The sequence below is a fragment of the Pimephales promelas genome, chromosome 11 (genome assembly GCF_988280905.1).
Source record: "Pimephales promelas chromosome 11, fPimPro1.hap1.1, whole genome shotgun sequence".
Lineage (NCBI taxonomy): Eukaryota > Metazoa > Chordata > Actinopteri > Cypriniformes > Leuciscidae > Pimephales > Pimephales promelas.
Genome location: NC_142779.1, coordinates 25481798 through 25506386, shown reverse-complemented (window position 1 = coordinate 25506386; position 24589 = coordinate 25481798). Strand labels below are relative to the sequence as shown.

The 24589-nt window shown below is 38.6% G+C and overlaps 1 protein-coding gene and 1 pseudogene across 2 annotated transcripts in view; both read left to right on the top strand.

Moving 5' to 3' along the window:
• Positions 1-864: 864 nt before the first annotated feature.
• On the top strand, positions 865-21267 carry LOC120471856 (uncharacterized; annotated as a pseudogene).
• pcdh15a (protocadherin-related 15a) overlaps positions 12016-24589 on the top strand; it is a 409861-nt gene continuing 397287 nt past the window's right edge. For both annotated transcript variants that reach the window (XM_089117218.1, XM_089117217.1), the window contains exon 1: positions 12016-12448. The gene's annotated coding sequence lies outside the window, so the exon portion shown is untranslated. The remainder of the gene's footprint in view (positions 12449-24589) is intronic.

Below are 24589 nucleotides of genomic sequence, written 5' to 3'. Positions count from 1 at the left end.
TTATTTTGGGTTAGTACAGTTGCTTTAGAGCTTTAAAATGTGTGGGTCATATTGACCCATGAACATCACAAACTTAACAGTTTTGTTTGTATATGTCAAACACATCAGCATGTTGGAACTTTGCATGTTCATCATGATAAATGAGAAAAAGTTGGCAAAATATCAAGCAAAAAAAACAAAAAACAAAAAAAATGTTAACCAGTATTTATGTAAACGGGCCAACTTGACCCACAACATAACACAAGGGCTAGACTATGACTAATTTTAGAATTATATTCTCTTGAATTTTGATATGGCTGACACACGACCAAACAGACAACAATTTACATCGGAAAAGCCTGTTTCAGGAAGTAGTTTCAGGGAGAGGGGACAGGATGAAGAGGAGGGAAGGTCGAGCTAGCCTCCGTTATGTTTGGCAATGCTTCGAACGTCAACAAGAAGTGACATCACCCAACATCACTTAGAGCACCCTGAGCAGGCGGACATTACACATAACAAACATGACAGTTCTCCGAATTAACACAACAAAATATACAGTACATGCACAAATTGTATTTATCACAAAAACATAATCACAAAACATATTTATCCATGGATGAACTTAAATGATCTACAATTTCACGAGATTGTGCCTCTCTCGCACCGAGGCAAGAGCAAAAGGGAAAAGTTTACGGTTTACGACATGTTATAGGGATAGGAAAATTTTTGGTCAGAAAAATGTGGCTCCATGATCAACAAAATATGTAAATTATTTTTGAATTTGGAGCTTACTAGACTGAGAAAAGCCATAAAATGTATTTTTGGCTTATGTGGATGAAAGACAACAACTCCCGGAATGCACTTGCTTCGCTGCCCTGGGAGGCCATGCCTACCAGTAACAGAGCGCTAATCAACAAAGGCTTGTTCGACTTCATGCAGCTCTGCACAGACCGATCGGTGGCTGACTTGAAGCAGTGCATACCGGTTAGAAATTTTGTCCGATTGTAAAGGGGACATATCATGCAAAATCCACTTTTTTTAGCCCTTAAATGCATTTTGTTGTATATTTGGAGTGTTTATAAGTACAGAAAAGATGAAATTATTCTCTTCAGGTGCTTCGTTTATATCTTTATATTCTGTTTTGGTCATATTTTTCAACCTGTTCAGATTTCTCTGTTTTCTATGACGTTTTTTGAACTATCACGTCACCGTATTTGCAGCGGAACTGCCAAATAAGGACATTGGCTACCGGTCAAACACTTCGAGCAATCCGCAATTATTATTTCTCGCTCCGATTTTGTAGTCCGAGCTCAATGGTGCAGAAGTTACGAGAGGGCAACTCAAAATGTTCGGTTGTTGGATGTAGTGACCTGAAGCACTTCAAGGATTCCCACTTCAACAACCTCCGCCAGTATAAAGAAGGGTTTGCCGATTGACTTCGTCTGAATGAGAGGTAAATTCCTTCTATCTTTGGAGACGACGAACAGAGCATTTCGATAAGCTGTAAATATCGTTAAAAAAATAAAGTACTTTACTTTCTTAAAACACATGGTGGTCATGATTTAGCAGTACCTTTGTCTTTCTTTGTTTTTGTGTTGAAGCAGACGTTTTACGTCTGCAGTATTATTGTTCTTGAGTTTCATCAATGGTCATTTAGCTGCTGTGTTTTCTGATGCTTTTCTAAACGTATCATATTATCAATACAGATTTTTTTGTGGTAAGATTAGACCGTAGTCATTTATGCAGGTTTGTCGTCGTCTTTATCAACTCGCTCGCTCTGGCTCGTATATGTAAGGCTTGATGGACAAGTCTTCTGTTGTTGACATTTTATTAATGTGTGAATAAAAATGTTCTTTGAAGGTATCGTATATAATCGTATATCTCTAATCAAACTACAATAATGGCCGAACGCGGGGAGTTGAACCGACCGTGAACTCATCGACCTGGAGAGCGGGCGGGGTATGACGCATCTCCTTTTTATTTAAAGGGGCCGCTTTGAAACGGGTCACTTAAAGACGTACATCAGAAAAGGGGTAGACAAGGGGCTTGTGGAGCTATAATAATGAGGAATTCAGACCCAAGCATTGCAGTTATGTTTTATATAGACCACAACGGTATGATTTATATGTAAAAATGAATGATTTAAAAGCATGATATGTACCTTTTAAAGCTTATCAAGCCTTTTACTTCTGGCCAAATAATCCTCCGATGATGCAAAATGACGTCATTGACGTCATTTGCGTCATCTGAGGATTTTTTTCCAGACAAAACATACATAAATCTCTCATCTCAGGGGGATATGAGGGTGGAAAGCATGGCAAATCGATAATACTACAGGTTTTCTACTAATATAAAGCTTAATGCTAAATCCCGAAGTATCCCTTTAATGATTTCAATTTAATTTAATTCAACATTTTAGTTGTTGTTTCTTTGTAATTACCCTTTTCTGAGTGAAAATAGTTTCTGTGCCTATGTTTTTCTTCAGTGTTGTAGACAAGAGAAAGTACCAAAGGTAAGTGTTTTTTTTTTTTTGTCTCAAAAGTCTTTGCTACGTCTAGTTTGAGTGAGTACATTGAATGTCTTTTCTCCTCTGTAAACTCACCCTCCCAACTTGTGCAAACGTAATCAATCAAAGCTGTAAACCGGCTGGGGTTTCACTAGCAATTTTCCCCATCTCTGAGACAATTTCTTTTCATTTCAGAAAGAAACACCTTGCTGATTGGCTGAGATGTGAACACTTCCTCTAATGACCCCGGGCTAATTTCATAGGCTGGCAAGTCGCAACAAAACACGCATGCTCATTTACGCGCCTCCACAGATGTGTCGTTTACTAACAGTAATGTGATGCTCAATGACAGCCTTGGCGGGACAGAGCATCTGCGCTGCTCACGAGCTCCACGGGGCTTGAAGGAGATGTCTGTCACGCTTACTATTAATGAGACTTTGTTTGTAAATGCTTCGTTCCTGCTAATTATTAGAACACACTCAGAGCTGCTTCTCTCTGGAGTGCAACTGAACTAGATTACGACTTCCCAACGCTACTTGTTGGATTAATAAGAATTCCTATTCAACAGCAACCTCTGAGAGATGAGAGGTCACAGGGAACACGACAATGATTTCGAAGTGAACGCGAAAGATATTCCTTAGCTGATTGCGGAATTTGCATTAGCTTGTTTAACAAATAGCATCTGAATGTGCTCATTAGAGGATGCAGTGAGTGCGCGGTCTGCAGTGGAGCTGTGGTGATTCAACAGTTCTGAGCAGGCGCACACATTTATTTTTCACAATGATTAATTTATACTCTGTGTATTGCTATGCACATGACAATACAGCTAGTTTATTGATGACAGTAAGAAATGCCCGCTGTCATGTTCATAGTTGTACTTTTCCAGCCGAGCTCTGTCAGTAGCTCCGTTCCAAAACTTAGTGAGCTGCCTCTCTGCCTTCTGTCTGTAGGCAACTTCCTTCAACAGTGACAGCAAATTCAGAGTAACAAAGCAACCAGAAGTCATTTATTTTCAATTATAGCTGACAATTTGAGGTGACATGAACAACAGCGAACATTGGCAGAGTTTAATGTTATGCAAGTGTGCCGAATGTGGTGACTACCAAGTGGAATGCAGTGAAGATTATGGGATTTAGATGAAATTGTGCAATTGGCTTAGATGGAACTAGTTTTATTGATACTTTTATTGAATAAAATATATGTATCATCTGCATTTCCATGATTCACCATCAAGTACACTTAAAAGTCAAGTACAAACTCTTTTGGCAAAAAATAAAATATTCTTTGACGACCATTCAAAAGTAATCACGTATTTTGACTTAAAAAAGTTTGGGGTCACTAATATATATATATATATATATATATATATATATATATGAAGAGCTCTTTTCCAAAACGCTATAAATCCATTTCAATAGTTTTCAGGAAAACAACATTTTTTACCTAGACCCACACATTTTGTGAATATTCAAATTATCCTGTTTAAATGTTTTATTGGTTCAGTCTGAACATTTTGAACAATAATTATTAAATCAAACAACAATATTGTTAATGATAATTTAAAAGTTAATTTTATTTTTTTCCAAAACGCTATAAATCCATCCATTTTTTTGTATCATTTTTAGTAAAGTCATTTTTAGTAAAGTGTCAAACCTCAAACAAATAGTACCAATTTCAACATATGCATGAAAAAAACGAATTATTAAAAATGATCAATTTATGATAACGATATTCAAAAAAGGGATGGGCACCCCTCCAGCACATGCACACACACACAGGCTACATAACATGTGAGCAAAGCGGAGCAGCATGACGCTTAAATATAAGTAAAAAAAAACAAAAAACAAAATAAACATAGGCTACGTTTCACATTTGTGTTTAATAATATTACATTACTTATTTTTATTATTTCATCTATGTTGAGTAGGCTATGAAAAGGGAACCGCATGAGATGAGTAAGATAGGATCAAAATTCAAAAGCTGCCCAATATCGGAAAATATTTGGAGTGCGTCAGACATGATTTTGACCACTTATTAAGTTTTGTTTTGTAGAAAGCTTGTAAATTTCATTTCATATAAATTGTATCTTCATTTTAATAAATGTTTCATCGACAAATTGACTGGATTAATACATTAGAAGTAAATATCAGACAATATAATTAGGACACAGAGGCGCGCAGGTGAACCGAAACACCGCGACGCTTGCCTCACACAGGCCTGAGAACTAGGCTACAGAAAGCTTTAAATGTCTACTTTTAAACAAAACAATTAAAAACTAAAATAAATTGTCAGCTCTCTGCGTATGTAGGCTAATTCGAAGTATGCGTTTCTCTCTATAGGCCTATATGCGCGTTCACTGCGAAGATGGCGAGTAAGCATCATCCAATTTATCTTTGCTGTTGACACTGACAGAAAACACTAGTTTCAAACAATTCAAATGTTTCATGCATAATCATTACTTTTGCCGGTTCTTTGTGTCAAGCTTTATGCATACGTTGAGATGCGGAATAGGCAATTAAAAACGCTCATATGGTTTCTCTCCCATTTAATTAAACCAATATATGTGATTACTGATAATACAAATGGCTTAAACGATCTACTACTAGTTGACTGGAAAACTAGGACTCATTTTGAGGAATGAATGAACATAATAAACCTCTGTTCAGAGTGCCGCAGTGCTGGATTGTGTAGAGCGCTCATTGAATTTGAGGATTTATAGCGTTTAGGCTAAAAACAGGGCTGGCGCTTATCGCGGCTTGGAAAGAAACTGTATCTTGCAGTACATTTTAAACAAGGAAATATAGCGATTTGGCATGAAACATTGATGGAGCAGTGAAAGGGTTCTGTCCACAGCAGAATGACACGACAAACTCATTTTTTTTAAAAATGGCGTTTATCGCGTTTTGGAAAAGAGCTCTTCATATATATATATTATAAATAAATTAATACTTTTATTCAGCAAGGATGCATTAAATTGATGCATTAAATTATTCAAAAGTGACAGTACAAACATTTATAATGTTACAAAAAGTTCTGTTTCAAATAAATTCTGTTAATTTGAGGGCTACATTCATCAAATAATCCTGAGAGATTCTTTGGATTCAGTTTCTGAAGGGTCATGTGAGATTGAAGACTGTTATAATGGCTGCTGGAAATTTAGCTTTGCCATCACAGGAATAAATTACATTTTCAAGCTGCAGTCCGTAGCTTTTTTGGGGTTAAAAACTATCCAAAATACATATTTGAGAAAATACTTAACAAGCCAGTGTTCAAAACTATCTGCTTGCCTTAGCTCGATTCAAAACAGCAAGCTTGTAATAATGTTTTTAATTCTAGTGGTACTAGTGGATTTCCACAGGAGATCTGAGCATGTCTTTGCGTCATTCGCCTATTCGCCTACATTCGGCTAGTAGGCTATATTGTGTGTGAGGATGCTGGAGGTGAAGATTTAAAGCCTTTTCTCACAGCACTTGATATAATTAAACTTATCAATTTGAAGGCGGATCCAGAAAGGTTCAAACGACAATCACCAGTGACAACAGATTCACCCGCTGTAAAATGCAAAAGACTTCGGAGTGGCTACAGAAAAAAAGAGACTGCAACCGGCCCATGCGAAAACAAGAATACATATCGCAAGGACATTATGCAATGCTGACGTAGTTAACATTAACAATTTGAGAACAAAGTATAATTTGCATGGTTTTGTGTATGATAAGCGATTTTTATATTTAATCAGTGTGATCTACTGCAAAGTCAGAACCAGAACAAAGTTTGTTCAGATGACATTTCACAGTGAAAATGATTATTTTGGTCATACTTCCAAAAAGAATAATCTGTTGTTGCAAATGTCAGTATCGACACAGGCACGGTGACTGACAGCCTAACACTCTCCTCAAACATTGTGTTCATCCACGCTGTGCTGTTTCAAACTACAACTCACGTAGAGTTAATAATTCCTGGAATGACTGCAATTTCTGATTTCGAAACGACAAAGATGGCGACAAAGAGGAAAAACTGCGTACTGCAGCTTTAAAATACATTCAAATAGAAAACATTTCATTTAAAATGTAAAAGTTTTTCACGATATTACTGCTTTCCTGATCAAATAAATGCAGCATTGCCGAGCATATGAGACTTATTTTAAAATAAAAAAATGCACATATCCTACACTTTTGTCCAGAGCAGTCCATGAGAAAAGAATCTATGATCCATGATTGATTTCAATCGCTTACTCCCCAATTCTCCTTCACCAGCCAAGCAACTGCCATTGAGATGAATGGGAATAACAGATCATGTAGCTTTCTCCAGCTGTCATAGTAAGTAGACAGGCACCTTGCAAGTTTTTTTTAATCAATGCAAGTCTGTTTATGGCTGCATCATATTACACAATGTCAATGACCATGAACTGCAAGGCCTGACATCTGACTTTTTATTCACTTTTATTCATACACACTCAAGCACATATGTTTTTTTTTTAGTTATTCATACTTGCCCTGAAGACTTCTGCGCTCTGTTCTGACCTCTTACATTACTACGAAAGAATGATGCCATTTTCTCTCTCTATTCTAACCCAGTTGTATATCTAAATCTGCCCCCTAGGGGGATGTAGCACTGTGATTAAACTTGCCTCATCCAAAGAAAAGCACAGAACAAGGACTCTTACTATCATTAGTAACGCTGATGTGTGTTAGGAAAAAATTATACTGTTCATATGGATATGTCATAATGTTTCTATGATGTAAAGGCTGGTCACAATTTATTAGGATATTTTGTGAGTAATCACACATAGCTATTGTCAAGGAATAACAGACAGAGTTAGTTCAACCCTAAACATGTATTTATTGGCACAGAGTTGAACAAAGAAGCAGATGAGTGTAAGGGAGGTTAGATTGATATGGAGTAGATGAATGCTGAATAAATGAGTCTTTTCTTTCTTTACCATGGGGCAGGAGTATATTAGATGACTAGTGACAGAGCAGGTGAACACACACTTCTTCGTGGAGACCAATGACGAGGAGACATATGACTGAGTATAATTGGAGATCATGGGAGTTTCACAGGGAGATTGTTGGTGTATCACAAGGAGATTTCTCTGGTAAGGAGTCTATAAACCAGATTGGAGACCAGACATGAATATAAAGATTATATATATAATGATTGATATTTGGCATCCATATGTTGCAAAGTCATATTGCTACATCAGTTTTCAAGTTATTTAGAGGATAGCGATTTTGTTTTAACAAATTACATTTTAAATGTTTTTAAATATTATAAAAAAAAATTAGATAAATTGTAGTTTTTCGACACCCAAAACTGAAAACTCTGACCTATATATATAATCTTGTATATAATCTTGTGTGCCACAGTGTTTGGGAATATGTCCTCAAAATATTGGTGATGTTTGAGTGACTGACTGTACCTGAAAAGATGAGGTTTGGAGTTGGATTGATCTGAAATGTCCTCAATGTCTCTGCTGCTAGCATCAGCTTTTTAAAAAATGTGTATAGATGTACTGCATGCTAGCACAGATTTTGTTCTGCTTCTATATTGAGAATATTAGATCCTGAGCTTGCTGAGGCATGAGTGAGCAGCTGCAATGTGTTCTCCTGTGTGTGTGTGTGTGTGTGTGTGTGTGTGTGTGTGTGTGTGTGTGTGTGTGTGTGTGTGTGTGTGTGTGTGTGTGTGTGTTGGGGGGGTTATTTTTGAGAGCAGGGCATCACTTTGCTTCAGCTTACCATTTTCTCAGTAATTTGACTGAGGAAGGTGCAATGTTGGAGCCGAACATCTCTTTTACTCTGAACTAGATTTTTAAGTTCTTTTGGCTGACTTCATGACATATGTAGTTTATCAGCATTTGTCTTTATCTATTTCCTGCATCTTTTTCCAGGCTACCTGTTTATTTAGATGGGGGTCTGACTCTGTAGGTGATGTGGGATTTCATTAAAGCTGTAGCGCAAAGCCCGGTTGCACACTGGTAGCATGGACTGCATTAGCTTTGTTACTGTGAGTATACAAAAACACTCTATTTGCCAGTGAGTCTCTGTCCAAGACCAAAGAACAGCTCCAACATCCACATCTAACTCATCTAATTGGTCTGCCATGACTACAAATGACTATGTTGACCTTGAAGTGATTTTCCATCTCATAGGCACGTGCACTCTGCTATCTCTTCCTCTCTTCACACACATACTTTCTATTTTCAGGCCTGTGCTTAGTTCATTTTGTGATTGCCACATATCTCCTGGGGCTTCCTGCTGATCCACTGAGCACAAGGTGTGGATGTGCATTGTGATTTTTAAATGTTGGTAGAGATACTTGTGATAATAGTAAGCCACACACAGTAACAGATTGGTAATCTATACTTTAAAATATGATTCAAAAATCACCTTAATTTGATCCAAGTGTAATACGCTCAGAGTAAAAAAAAACTTCTATGCAGAACCCTCATTCTGGCCATATGTCTGAAATGATCAGTTTTTCAGATCGGCTTCTTTATGATTGGCTAACATCACTTGCTTAGAACAAAAACTGCCAATGTAATGCCTACTGGTTATTGCACATGAGTAAGTGTTTTAAAAACATTATCCATATTATTGATCATTTACGTGCAGACAAAGCATCATCTTTAACAGATAAAGCATTTTTGAAGTAATTTACTTACGGTTTGTGATGCAGCTGCTGTCAGATCCAGTGCTCTTGTATTCTTGTGCTTTATCGTTTAACAATCTCTCAATTGCACTGCCTTGTTTACAAAACAAAATGCTCAGAGCAAACATATAATCCAAAAGATAGAGGCAAATTTGATTTATCATGTCATGAATATTCTTGGTTCAGTGCAATTTACTGTACGTTCACACTGCTGCCGACTTTAGCGTCAAAGAAGCTCTGGCCACCCTGTCAAGGACGCTTGTCAAAAAGTACGGGGAAGCTTGTTGACGCTTTGGACGCTTTGAACGCTCTGACGTTGCAGGGAGAATAGGAAGTGTCACAACATGAAATGTAATAAACAGAAAAAAAAAAAAAAACAAGCAATACATTGAAGAAACCATTCATAATGACAGCATTTTTATAACCGTTTTGGTCACATTTGGTCGGGGAAAAAATAGTTATTAATTGCATTCTCGCTTTAAAACGAGCGTTCGTAAATATTTCAAATAAAAGTTGTGCTCATGCGATCCCTATAAGCAAACAATGTCATGTCCTCAATTATACGAAACCAGTAGGAAACATAGCAACGGCGATGATTAGCTTCTCTTCCATTTACTCTGAACTAATGTTTTGGTAGGAACGAAAGTTACATTGTATGTTTCTACGGAATCAGCCAGCGTGAAGGACGTCTATATTCCGATTGGTTGCTGGCGTTTTGCTGCTGCTTGCCGCCGCTGAACCACGTCACAGCTCATTACCATAAAGTTGAGCTACTTTCAGCTTTCTGATTGACGCTCAAAACGCCAAAACGCGACGCCGATGGATTTGACGCTCATTGCAGCTGAAAAAAGCCAGCTTCCATTGAAAATGAATGACTTCCAGCTACTTTGGATGCTCAAGTCGGCGGTGGTGTGAACCAGTTATGCTCACTTGACAGAATTAGTGGCATCATGTCGATTATCGCAAAAAAAAAAAAAAAAAAAATTACATGGCCATCATTTCTCAAAAAAAAAGAAAATTGAGATTATGGCAATCAATTTACAAAAGAAGTTAATATGGAAGCAAATTTTAAGGGATTTAAATGCAGAAAGGTAATGCTTATAATCTTAAGATTTTAAAATGTTAAATTGCACATCAAATTTCCATCCAATTGGATTAAACAGTTTTAACATGAAACTAATGTTAATGTGATGCATATTTGTCAGTTATATATATATACACACATATATTATCATCAAAAAATCCAACTTGTTTCAATCTCATTTTAACTAGATAAATATTGCTTGTTCCACAGCCATATTTTAACAATGGTCGTAACTGAATAATTTAAATGTTAAGACTAACATTATAAGAGACTATGCCATGATATGCGTGCACTGCAGACATTGAATCTGTTCCTTACCCGTTTCATTTAGATATGACTAACAAATATGTATTAGTTTGTTTCCTTATGTTCTTATATGTCCATTCTTCATGTTAATGTTTAATTTCGGCTTACATAGGCCTATTTGTGTAAGTGAGTGTATTGTTTAAGCTGTATAGTTCTTTAAATCATAAGTTAACAGTTGTTTTACAGTGTATATCATTGCATTGTCTAGTGATGAAGTTGTAAAATTGCATATGACGTTACATAGAAAAGGTTAGTTGCACAATTTATTTGCACACTAAAATGAAGTTACAACATGCATATTGTTAATTTCTTGTAGATGTGCTATTGAACCAATGAGTCATTAAACTTTTATAGATGGACCTCATTTACTTCCATTTCAAATGCCCAACTGTAACCCAGACTCCTGCTTATTTTTTTTAGGAAAATGAGGGACAATTGGAGATTAGTGTATTTATTTATTTTCTTGGGTTATCAATATTATGCCAGGAATGCTGTCGATTGTCATGGACCTGCAATTCTTCAAAACGTCATATGGATCCTCTGTTTAAGTACATTTCTGCAGTGGTGGGCTACATGGTGTGATGTTACAGGGGTTTCTGTACGCGAGCACTGGACCGCAGCCTCTCCAGTTACAGTGAGCTGCGTTTAAGATGTTAACTGGTTAGGTTACTAAAGAAGAGCACAGCCAGCCAGTGTTTGCATGTCTCTCGGTCATTAATTTCTAAAGAGGTGGAAGAAAAGACTCTTTTAGGCTGTTCGGTTGCAGTGTCACAACCTGAGGCGGCATCATGTTTATGAGAAACATTTAACATTATAGTCGTTTACGGTATGATAAACATTTAACTTAAGCACATTACGCACATACATTGTGTTTTCATTTTGTTTGTGTAAAACTGTGTGTACAGTACTTTTTATTTGACTGAATGAGTGAATCTCATTAAAACAAGTCTGCTATATTTTGCACCCCCCCCCCTCAGATAGATAGATAGATAGATAGATAGATAGATAGATAGATAGATAGATAGATAGATAGATAGATAGATAGATAGATAGATAGATAGATAGATAGATAGATAGATAGATAGATAGATAGTAATTTTTGGGCCATTAAGATTTGTTTGCATTGTGATTTTATACAGTATGGAAGTTAATAAAGTGCCCTACATGTTTTAAATAGGATTATGATGCACAATTACTTTTCAGTTTAAATTTATTTGTAGGAATAATTGCCTTGCAATATATTGTAATGACTTGGACATGTTTTAAAAATATATGTTATTCCCCATTATATCCTTTGCAAAAGCGTCTTATATGGCGCTTTGGGATGAGAACGGGCTCATAATTCTGCCAGACAACGCTGAGTTCACATCGAGATTTACCTGCCCTCACCTTTACTGACCAGGCAAACGAGATTAGTGCCGAGAGAGAGAGAGAGAGAGAGAGAGAGAGAGAGAGAGAGAGAGAGAGAGAGAGAGAGAGAGAGAGGGTTGAATGAGGGCTGTGTGAGGTGGGTTGCACTTTCATTGGAGCTTATATGGTACTTTTTTACCGTTGCTTGAGGACTAACAAACAACGTCCTGAATCTGACCTGCTCTTGGACTTTAAGCGCTTAATGAGAATCAGTAAGAAGTAAAATCACCGGGGCTCTTGCTGTCCGTCCTCGTCAGAGAAAAAGACACACACACACACGTACAGAGACTGATGCGGGATTCGCAGCGTGAGTCTGTCCGGAGAGACTCTGCCTGGATTCTTACCCGACATGGTGGCTTAACGTTTGAGTGATACGGAGACCATCCGGCAAATTCCTGACAGGAGGAATGAATGATTTCACGCGGGACGCGCGTGAGTGAAAACGCTCGCGTAACTGTTGCTGTGAACGGACGTCTGCAGGAAAATGAGGAGAGGAAATAACTGAAATAAACTGCGTGAGTAAGCAGCATTAAGATGATTTAAATAATTAATAATATGGTCAAAGAGCGTTTTTGAGTATCGTTTGGCGAGTTTTGTTTCTCTTGGTCTTATAAAGTCAATTTGTAATCTGTCTCTGTTACATTACAAAAAAATAACGCATTGAAAGAGGTCCAACTGAGACCACATTTCTTTTATTCATTCATCATCACTCCTCTGCATCTGTAGCCCATTGAAGGCTACATCTGTTGAAAAACAATTTTCTGTTAATTGTTTTATTAATTCTAGACAAAATGAAATCAAATGCCAGTCAAATGCGTCTGCACGTGATATTGAGGATGGTAAGCCTACGTGAAATTATGGTTTAAACTTTCCCGTTGAATTCACTATCAGCCACGTACATCTTTTAACTCGCTTGTTTCCATTTTTATGATTGCAAAGACAGCACCGATCTTCATCTGTAGTGGTTAATTCACGCCAGTAGTATGCTAACGCTGTATGTGTTTATGTTTTAGTAATATGTCATATCCTCTGTCAACACTGCAGGTGTAACCTATTGAAAGGCGCGCCTCCATCGTTAATTCGCGAGAAACCAGTTTATTATGTAGGCTAGTAAATTGTTTAAACAATTTAAAGCTTATATTATTGTTTTAAATAATTTAAATGCAATTTTCATTCTGACATGAGCATAAGTTGATGTCAGACTTTGTGAGTTGTCTTTATAATAAAAATAAAAAAAACAACAAAACTTGCACATTTTCATGCGTTTAGGTTGATTTTTTGCACTTGGACATCATAGATGGACATTTTCGCTGTTGACATGATCAGCCAATCATAGTAGGGAAATGTTTTCTTTGACTTGTATTTCACCACATTCATTTGCGTTTACAGTTGCTACTGACCTTTTCCACACAATTACTTTCCTTTTTCGCAGAATTTATCTATTAAAAGACTTACTTTTGTTGACTTAACTAATGCATCTGTTGGTGTAATGAATAGATCAGTGAGACTGGTGCTCAGTTGGCATCTTTGTGCAGCTGACACCATTGATCTGGAGAGATTGTGTGGTGTGTGTGTGTGTGTGTGTGTGTGTGTGTGTGTGTGTGTTAGGAGGAGGACTGGGTTGATCTCATGAGTAAACGTATATGTTTCAGTTTCAGTTAACAGAAGATTCATTAGTCAGAGATGAAGTGGCCATCCTTTTTTTTTTTTATAAGGAGATCAAGATGAATGCTTTGCCATAAAGATAATTAAGGAGCTTTGAGATAAGTCAAAAGTTTCATGCACTGTGATAATAGGCCTATTTATATCTTGTAATTATAAAATGCTTTGACATTGTGATTCCCCTCTGGCTTGTTATTTGAAATGTATCTCTCGTTCACAACTGTAGTTCTTGTTGGGTGATAACAGTTGACACACACATATGACTGATCTTTTTAATAGTCATTTTGTTATTATATGTTGATTCTAATTTCAACATGTCATCCAAACAGACCCCTTAAATTCGATTCAACCTTACAATTGTGTTCAAAAGTTTGGGGTCAGAAAGATTTTTATTTACTTATTTATTTATTTTTATTTTGAAAAAATGTCTCTTATGCGCACCAAGGCTGCAATTATTTATTTTTTTAATTAAAATGGGCCATTTCATTTTGTGAAATATTGTTACATTTGAATATATATATATTAAATATTATTTAAAATATATTTTAGTCCTGTGATGGCAAAGTTTAATTTTTATGATCCTTCAGAAATCATTTTAATATCCTGATTTCCTGCCTAAGAAACATTTCTTGTCATTATCAATTTTGAAAACAATTGTGCTGCTTAATATTTGTGTGGAAACTTTAAAAAAAAAATGTTGTTAAAAGTGCACCGGACAGAGCAACACAACAAACTGAGTTAAGAGTGAGACATTACAAAAGAGAAATGCTCACAGGAATATCAATGGAAAAGAAGAGGATATGATTAAACAAGCGATTTAGGAGCCGTGCTAATATTAGAAAAGCTTTCCAACGCTGGAGAGACGTAAGTGGGAAGGCCTGAAAACGGACACGTGTTCGTGCATTTTGGGGGTGGAGCAATGAAGGGAGGAGCATGTATGTTTGGGTTGATTTCAAATATCAACGTGTTCAACAACGATTTTAAAAAGTCGCATAATGAACCTTCAACTTAATTATTCAAATCATTGCTAAGGTGATACACCAGTGGGATTTCTCATTGTGATGCTTTGCCAAGCATGTCGATTTAGTTCAGTTACACATTTATGTATTTTTAAAAAATGTTTTCTACTTGACAGAAAAACATGAACTTTTTAACTTAATTTTAACCAGTTTGATGCAGTTTCCATGGTTTGTGAAACTATCTCTGGTGGTAGTCGCACTGGAAGTATTATGAGCAGCATCAAACTGCTGTAAGCAGTTTCCCACTTCGGGCCTTCTGACCAGTGAAGCGCAACAAATAGGAGCCATACAATGACATAGTTTAAAGGGCCCTAAGGCAATTATTGGAGTTCAGAGTCTTAGACATGCACCTGACCTTCATCCGCCTTGTGTCGAAGTTGACCTCTTTCCTTTTAATGCCCATAATACAGCTTCAGAGGTCTTAGAACTGACCAGAGGTCTTATGACCTACTATAAGGGGAGAAAAATATTGTGACGGTTATGCTGTGCGTGAAGTAGCGAGGATTTCATTATGCTCCTTGCGGTAATATGGAATATCAGACTGTGTGGTATCATGATTCAGGCATGACTGTATTCATATGCACTGTGGACACCTTAGAGAACACATTTCAGCATTAGCCGTGGGTAGTGATGCCTGAAATGATTTCCATTCACACACATACACACATCCACGCAGACAGAGATGGAAGGACTGAAAAACTGTGAGGCAGAGATAGTGAGCGAGAACAGCTGGAGAGAGAAATAGATGGACAGGCGCACTGGAAGTAAGGTAGCATCTTGGGACTGAGGGAAAGATTTTAAGGAATACCTCAACCAAAATTGTTCTCTTGTCTTTACTCTACTATTGTCTTCATTTACTCACACTCATGTTGTTACAAACCTAGTGGTCGACAGATACTGGTTTTGTGATTGCCGATGCCGATATCTTAGAGAGCAGATGGGCGCTGACCATTGGAAAGCCTATACATATAATTTATATTTATTTGAATTAATATTTAATATTTAACAATTTCCATATTTTTCAAAAATAAAGAAATTGTTGGAAAAAAATATTAATAAACAGGAAGTAAACGCTGTAACCTGCAGGGTGCTCAGTAAGTTTGTGCACACTAGGAATATGTATATCCATATATATATATATATATATATATTTTTTTTTTTTTATTATTTATTTTTTTTAAATAAAGACAAGGTAACTATACTTACAGCACAGTGAAAATGACATGGGCAACTGAATATAGAGCAGCATCGTTTGAAATCAGAGGTTTAAAGATGCTCAGCGGTGTCAAAATAATTTTTTATTTCAGGTCTACACCACCCTTTTCAATTCTATCGAAATTTCATTCGAGAGAAATAGAATTAGAAAAATAGAATTCGAGCTCGGTCAGATCGATTGAGGTGTTTACATGAATGCTTTTCATCAGACAGAGCCATCAAGGCAATTATAAAAAACATTCGTGTATTCGAGTGCATGTAAATGTAGCTAATGGGATGAACTTGAGAATTAGATCAGTCTGAATCTTGATTGAATCATTCAAACTGTTTTCGATTCATCAAAAAGATCTGAGAATGATTCATAAATTTGACATCTATTTCTCCAGGGAAGAGAGAGAAAAAAAACTGATAAAATGTGTACCCTTGGATAAAAGCATCTGCCTTGGTATACCAAGTAGAGCTAATGCACTATTTCAGTTTATGCATTTGGCAGATCCTTTTATCCAAAGGTATACATTTTATCAGTTTTTCTCTGCCTTACCTGGTAATCAAACCCATGACCTTGGTGTTTCTAGCACCATGCTGTAATGTTTGAGCTACAGGATGGCATACTGTATAGCTTCAGAAGACTTGGAATTATAGCACATGAGTCATATGGACCACTTTCATTGTACTTCATGGTGTCTTTGCATCCTTTTTTAAAACTTGAAAGCCCCAGTCCCGCTTTCCTTGAGTTCCATGGAAGAAAATAATGTCAAATGGGTGATTAAATAATGGAAACATTTTTATAATTAGGTGAGCTATTCCTTTAAAAAGAAGCAGGATAGGAAGTTTCCACAATGTAGGTGTAGGTGATGAACATTCAGTAGGTTGGCTGCTTTGCCAACTGTATAAATATAATCCCAATGATATTCTCCTCTCTTCCCTGTACATGGTCTCTGATGTGTGAAGGCAAGGCTGGATTTCTCCAGCATACATCTTTACCTCAGTCAGGCTCTCTCAGCTGTCTGATTCATCTGTAATCAGCTTCTGCCCACCGGGAGTCCCGTGGGATGACAACAGCAGGGCAGACTACGAAAGCCAGAGGTTTAGAGCTCAGACAGAAAGGGAGCAGTTCGAGAGGTCGGGAATCCAGACTCCAGGGCATTAAAGAGTGTTAATGTATTTGGTTGAGATGCTATAGTTTGCAGAGCCAGACAGGGGTTAAGAGAGCTGTTTAGAGGAGAACTGGAACAAGATGAGTGTATTATGGTGTAGACACTAGAGCTGCTGCAGAGAATGGTTGAGGTCTGAGGGGGTGAGAGAGTGAGACTGATGTTTTGGCAGATGGGATCATCTCAGGTACAGATGCTGTTTGGAGGGCTTCAGTAGAGCAGTGTGAAGGATATCAGATGGTCTGTAAATGCCTCTCTATAGACTCAACATGTTAAACAGCAGAAATGAGCTTAAAAAGATGGTAATCACTAATGCAAAACGTGACTCCAAAAAAGTCCAAAATACTTTTTTCTTCTATTTGAATTCAGTCTCTTCATTACAATTCATATAATCAGCAATTTGAGTGAAGGCTGCTTTGAAAAATGTATATAGATTTTTTTTTTTTTTGAATTGACTTAAGTATTTGGTTAAATCCTCCTTTTTATTCAACGACAGCATAAAAATGATATATATATATATATATAATAGACTTTTGGACCCTAATAGTAGACTTTTTTGGACCCTAATAATAGACTTTTTTAGTATATGGTACACATACTTCTATGCATGTATTTCCCTCTTCTACATGGCAAACTGAATGATTTATAGAGGTTTGCCGAAGCCAAATGCACTGGGCAGAGGTGCATTCTCATTTCTGACTAAGCAAAGCCTTAAGACTGAACTTTCCCCTCAAATGTGGGACTAAAAACCATCAAATAACCATATCTGCAATAATGGATTCAATACATTCATACTCAGGTTCTTAGAAGGATGTGATATTCCCATCACAATGGTGAGTGCTCATTTTTAAAAAGAGTGTATTGTGTGTGCGATAGATGCCTCATCTCTCCACTCTGGGGACAATGTTTTTAGAAGCCTTTCAGAAGAGATACTCTTGACTTGCACAAGCCATTAGTCCTGAAATCCAATCTGAAGGGTCAAACATTCAACCTATTTCGGATATACCAGTTGTAATCACGAGACTGGATGCGCATGGTGGCTTTTTTTTCTCATTCTCGTGCGTTGGAGAGGTTTCCTCTGCAGGAAAGCATCAGTTCTCCAGTAAAGCATCAGTTCAGTTCTGTGGCGAAACGCCATGCTGTAGATAAGCGGATTTCAAGCTTTCTGTCAACTGTCTCCATACTGCCAGCTTTCTGCTCCTGGTAGTAGAAGAACGTCGCTTGATGACGCCTACATCATTACTATAGCAACTGATGTATCTGATTTGATCACTTTTAAAAAACGACAGTCAGTGCAGATAGAAGTCTGTCAGTTAGAATTGAAAGTGATGCAAACAGAGAAAATTCTGCACTCTGAAGTCACCAAAAATGAATAATCTGTCATTATCACCCTCATGTCGTTCCAAGCCTGTATGATATTTTTTTAAAGCAGTGTAAACACAGTTTACATATACTTACTCCATAAACTAACTCCATGAACATGGAAACATCTATAAGACCAAAAATATAAGGCTTATGTTAATGGTATTTACCAGTCAACCTTTGTCTGCGGCGTTGTGTTCTTTTCTCAGCCTCTATAATATGTAGCACTGCAAGAATTTGTCTCTTAGCCCTCCTTTTTGTTCTTTTTTTCACATAACTCGCATTGTCTACATTAAATGATGTTTAATTAACAAGGTTTGAGAGGAGCAGGTGCAGATAATTAACCCAATTAAAACAAGTGGAGTTCAATCTGTAATCACCTCAGGATAGTATAAATAGCAGCAGAACCCACCATTGTTCCTTGATAGTTTATCAGCATCCCAACTCCACCACATCTCCTCACTTTAGTTCTACCTCATCACTTCTAGTTCTATCTACTCTTACCAATGGGGGGAGTACTCTGGCTTCTGGCAGAAATTCCAAGCCCTGCACCCGGACAGCACACCAATACGCATAACCTAGGGCTGGACGATTTTGGCTAAAATCATAATCATGATTAATCGAACAAGTTACCTTAATTACGATTATTGAATGATTATTTTAATTTTTTTCTTTCTCATGGCAAGGCTTATACTGTAAATATTTATTTTTCTCTAATGAAACAGTGCATAATCCTATCTTTGTGATTTTAAAATAAGGAAACACAGATAGCTTTTAATGCTTATTAAATGTTTAAAAATATTTACAAATGTAGAAAATAGTTCTTTTTGTAAACAAAATAAATTATTTTAAATATTGTCTTAAAATAAAATATAACTTCTATAAAACTAAAAAACTAATCCTTTTCATATTGGGGGGGACCTGGTGGGACAAGGGGGACCTGGTGGTGCTGTGGTTGGACCTCACAAACGCCTATGGGTCCATACCCCACAAACTGGTTGAGGAGGCTCTGCGCCGGCACTACATCCCAGACAGGTTTAGAGATCTAATTCTGGACTACTACAACAATTTCAGTCTGAGAGTCTCTGCAGGGTGTACAACATCAGACTGGCACAGGCTCGAGAAGGGCATTATCACTGGGTGTACAATATCAGTGATATTATTCACACTCGCCATGAATATGCTGGTGAAGGCTGCATAGGTCCAGTGTAGAGGTCCCCTCACCAAGTCTGGTGTCCGCCAGCCACCCATTAGGGCTTTCATGGATGATCTGACGGTGACAACACCACATGTCCCAGGGGCCAGGTGGATCCTGAAAGGCCTGGAAGAGATAACTACCTGGGCTCGTATGTGCTTCAAGCCAACAAAGTCTAGATCGCTGGTGTTGAAGAAAGGTAAGGTTTCCAACAAGTTCCGCTTCACACTTGGCACGACCCAGGTACCATCAATCACTGAGAAACCAGTGAAGAGCTTGGGGAAGGTGTTCGACTGTAGCCTGAAAGACACAGCAGCCATCCGTGCAACCAACCTTGAACTGGAAGGCTGGCTAGCTGCAGTGGACAAGTCAGGCCTACCTGGCAAGTTCAAGGCTTGGATTTACCAACATGGCATCCTCCCACGGATTCTCTGGCCCCTCCTGATTTATGAGGTCCCAATCTCCATCGTTGAGGGCTTTGAGAGGAGAGTCAGCAGGTTTCTTCGGAAGTGGCTGGGCTTACCTCAAAGCCTGAGCAGCATCGCCTTGTACGGCCAGAACAACAAGCTGAAGCTCCCTATCAGAAGCCTGAATGAGGAGTTCAAGGTGGGTCATGCCAGGGAGGTGCTGCAATACAGAGAGTCACAGGACCCGAAGGTCTCCCATGCTGGGATTGAGGTGAGGACAGGGCGGAAGTGGAGGGCAGCAGAGGCGGTGAATGTGGCTGAGTCATGGCTACGGCACAGGGCACTGGTGGGAGCAGTGACTCATGGTAGAGCTGGCTTGGGTAGCGGCACAACATCCTGTTACAACAAGGCACAGGAGAAGGTCAGGAGATTACTGGTGCAGCAGGAGGTGCAGGCAGCAGTAGAGGAGGAGCGGGCCAGCAGGATGGTTGGAATGCAGCAGCAGGGAGCCTGGACAAGATGGGAGCATACAGTGGACCGAAAGGTCTCGTGGGCAGCGCTGTGGAAAGCGGAACACCATCGCATAAGGTTCCTGATTCAGGCTGTCTACGATGTACTTCCGAGCCCATCCAACCTGTTCACCTGGGGATTGGTGGAGTCACCAGCCTGCAACCTCTGCCTGAAGAGAGGGACCCTGGAGCACATCCTCAGTTGCTGTTCGAAGGCACTGGGTGAGGGGCGCTACCGGTGGCGCCACGACCAAGTCCTGAAGACTATAGCGAGTACCATCAGCTGTGGGATTGGCCACTGCAAGCGCCTCCGCCCAGTTAAGAACACCATTGCTTTCTTCCGGGCTGGGGTGAAGCCACCAGTAGCTGCCAGGGCCACCTCATCTGGCCTGCTAGCAACAGCACAAGACTGGGAGTTGAAAGTCGACCTGGAGAGGCAACTTAAATTCCCAGAAACTGCCGCCACTACAACGCTGCGGCCTGATATGCTACTCATCTCAGAGTCCTCCAGGCAGATCGTTCTCTTGGAACTTACTGTACCCTGGGAGGACCGCATCGAGGAGGCCAATGAGAGAAAGAGGGCAAAGTATGCTGAGCTAGTGGAAGAGTGCCGGAATAATGGGTGGCGAGCACGATGTGAGCCCATTGAGGTGGGATGCAGAGGGTTTGCTGGCCAGTCTCTCGCAGGGCCTACAACATCCTGGGCATCGCAGGGGCCAGTAAGCGAAGGGCTATTAAAGAGGTCACTGAGTCAGCAGAAGTTGCCTCAAGGTGGCTGTGGATGAGGAGAGGAGAACCATGGGTGGGGTAGAGCTACCTGGACACAAGTTGGGGCCTGATCAACCCCAGCTGGGTCGCCTGGGGGAGAGTGTATGAAGCTTGAAAGACCCGAAACACTCCGTGATCCCAGGTAACATCACTGATGATGTGTCCAGGTTGCATCAAGTTGATGTATGTTACAAGTAGCATGCTTTTGTTATGGAAAGCTGCTTTTTGGAGTGGAGGCACTTGTTGCTGGGTGTTTGTCAGTCTCTCTCTTTTTTTCACGTGTTTCTTTGGTACAAGCAGTTCTTGTTGCTGAGCTTCCTCAGTATTTGAGGATTTAGAGAGTGTGTTCACACACAACCCGCAATGACACGTGACATGTCTCAGCAGCTTCTATTGTTTGCTTATGAGCTGAAATTTCTTTCTCGAGAAACCACGCTTGTGCTTTTTTTTTTCTCTGATTCGATCATAAACTAGCACATTACGCATGGGCGTCAGTTTGGTTTGAAATGTCCTGGGGACAGAGACGTATTCGGAAGGGCATTTTCAAAAGTGCTGATACAATGATGTATTCATTCTTTTTTTCTCTTTCAAGTAGGTCATGTTTTGAAAGACGATGTCCTGTAGCTTCCTGATGTACATAAATAAAAATTAGCACAATGTCCGAGTATAGTGAGTATATAGAGTATATATGCCCTTTATTGAATATGTACGGCGATGGTCCAGAGGTAGTATTTTTGCCTAGCGTGTCGGGACTAGTTTTTTTTTTTTTCCCTCATCAAAACCAATAATGTTTATCAGTGGTTGAATTGATATAATGTTTATCAGTGTTTGCATATGTTTTGATGAGGGAAAAATATACGAGAGCGGATTAGGACCCATGAGAAACAGGGACACATTTGTGTGCATTTTGATTTGTGATTTCACCGGAACGAATCTCCGCAACGGATTGAAGCGTGTTTCCGAGAGAAGACAACGCATTTCAGTGCTAGATTGCCTGTTTTTTACCAACCAAATGAAACGAATGCTGTTAACTGGAGATGTTTTATTTGTATTGGTACAGCTGTACCGTGAGATGTTTCAAAAGTGGTGGGGACAAAATCGACCCTGGCAAAAAGTGGTGTGCTGAAACCACGCCCACTAGTGGGAAAGCTGTCGACGGTGATATTAGGTGAAACTGCTTTCGCGACGGGAGGGTGAACACTGAGGCGGGAGATAGTCGTTTCGGCCCCGTTCACCAGTCACCAGTAACAGTGGATTATCAGTGAATCCCAGTTGTCTCTGAGGAAAGTTTATAAAAATATCCAGTGTAAAATGATCATTGCAGAGGCGGGTGTTGGCGGTGATCCTCAGCTCTTCATCAAGGTTAGCTCTCTAAAAACCTCTTCTTGATGTGATTGTTTTTAGGGAATTTAAATGAAGATACCGATCTGTTTTGTACATGATCCCATGTACAAAACTTAACAGGGACTTTAATAGTTGCCTACACAATGCATATCTGATATGAATAAAACACATTGTATAATTGTATAATTGAAAGGATTGTTATAGGTGGTTTGCAATCACATGATTGTGTTGACGCGCGAAATACAGAAAATATGTACTGTACTACTTTAGATGCTATTACAAGAGAAATATATAAACAGAAAATCAAAACATGTGTTGGACGTGATCCTTACGTTATGAAGAGGACCGATTTTCAACTGAATTGAGAGATTTGCCTGCCATCGAGGCTGTAGATATCAACAACTACCTTGTCTTACAGACATACTTTGACTTTACAAAGTTCGGAAACTGGTATGTTACACAAACAGCCACATAAATGTGTTTAAACACCCGAATAATGTAATTATAAGCCACATAAATAATGTACTAACTCACATTTGACGAAGTGATCACTGCACACACACACACACACACACACACACGGGCATTCTCCCATTCGGCTCCTCCCGACCGCAGACGTAGGTTTGCAAGACATTTTCCCCGTTGTTTTTTCTGTCAATTTCTTGTATTTCCCTCCCTTATGAACAACAACCTTTCACACACGATAAAAGCTCCTCGTGGTTTGATCGATTTGAGCAACCATAAACAACGCAAAATATAGGCATTTTGAGTTTGTTATAGTGGTTATAGTGTTTTTTTTTCAAGGCAGTTTTGAAGGCGAAGGGGGGTCAAACACAGTATTAGTATGATATTCCTAATAATGCTTTAGGTGAGTGTAGATGTATTATTTTGCTAGTACTTATGTGTATTTAAATGTCTGAAACCTAAAATAAACATTAAAGGAATACTCCACTTTTTTTGAAATACGCTCATTTTACAACTTTTACAAGTTAAACAGTTGAGTTTTACTGTTTTTGAATCCATTCAGCCGATCTCCGGTTCTGGCAGTACCACTTTTAGCATAGCTTAGCATGCATCATTGAAGTGCACAAGACCATTAGCATTTCTCAAAAAAAAAAAAAAAAAAAATGACCAAAGTGTTTCGATATTTTTCCTAATTAAAACTTGACTCTTCTATAGTTGCATCGTTCACTAAGACAGACGGAAAATGTAAAGTTGTGATTTTCTAGGCTGATATGCACTCTCATTCCTGCGTAATAATCAAGAAACTTTACCATGAGTGGAGCAGGCGTAATGTCATGACGCAGCACCTGAAAATAGTGCCCAGCTTCCAAGGTGACCGGGACTACGTTTGTGTAGTCATCGCACCTGCTGCACTCATGGTACGGCAGTGAAGTTTTTTGATTATTACGTTTGAATGAGATTCAAAAAAGGTAAAACTCAACAGTTTAACTCTGGGGGAGTTGTAAAATGAGCGTATTTCCAAAAAAAGTGGAGTATCCCTTTAAGTGGTTGAAAACACAGAATAGTTGTGGTATTTGACAAGCTCTGAGCTCACCTGTCTCTGGCTCAGCGCCAGCCAAAGCACAAACACACATTTGAATTTAGCAGCTGTTCACATGATGCACTAAACGTGCTAATCACGCCGGTGTGATCGTATGCGTCAAAGAGTGAATCTTGAATTATGCAACAGACATTATACAGCTCAGTGCCTTTATGCTGTTGATTAATAAGCCACCAGTTTGATATATCAGCATTGTTCAGGCTATAGCTGATATAAGCCAAAAATCGGCTGATAAATATCGACAGCCGATACATCGGTGCATCAACACATATGACACCATGGCATTTGGTTGATGACATTCAACCTGCTCCTTTGAGTGTATTTATCAAATAATACAAGATATGATCAATGAATAATACCAATGTAAATTATTTTTATCACCACAGACATGTGCTGCACACATACTTGTGCAACTTAATTGGTGTCTTTGCAGAATTTTTTTTTTTTTTTTCCACTG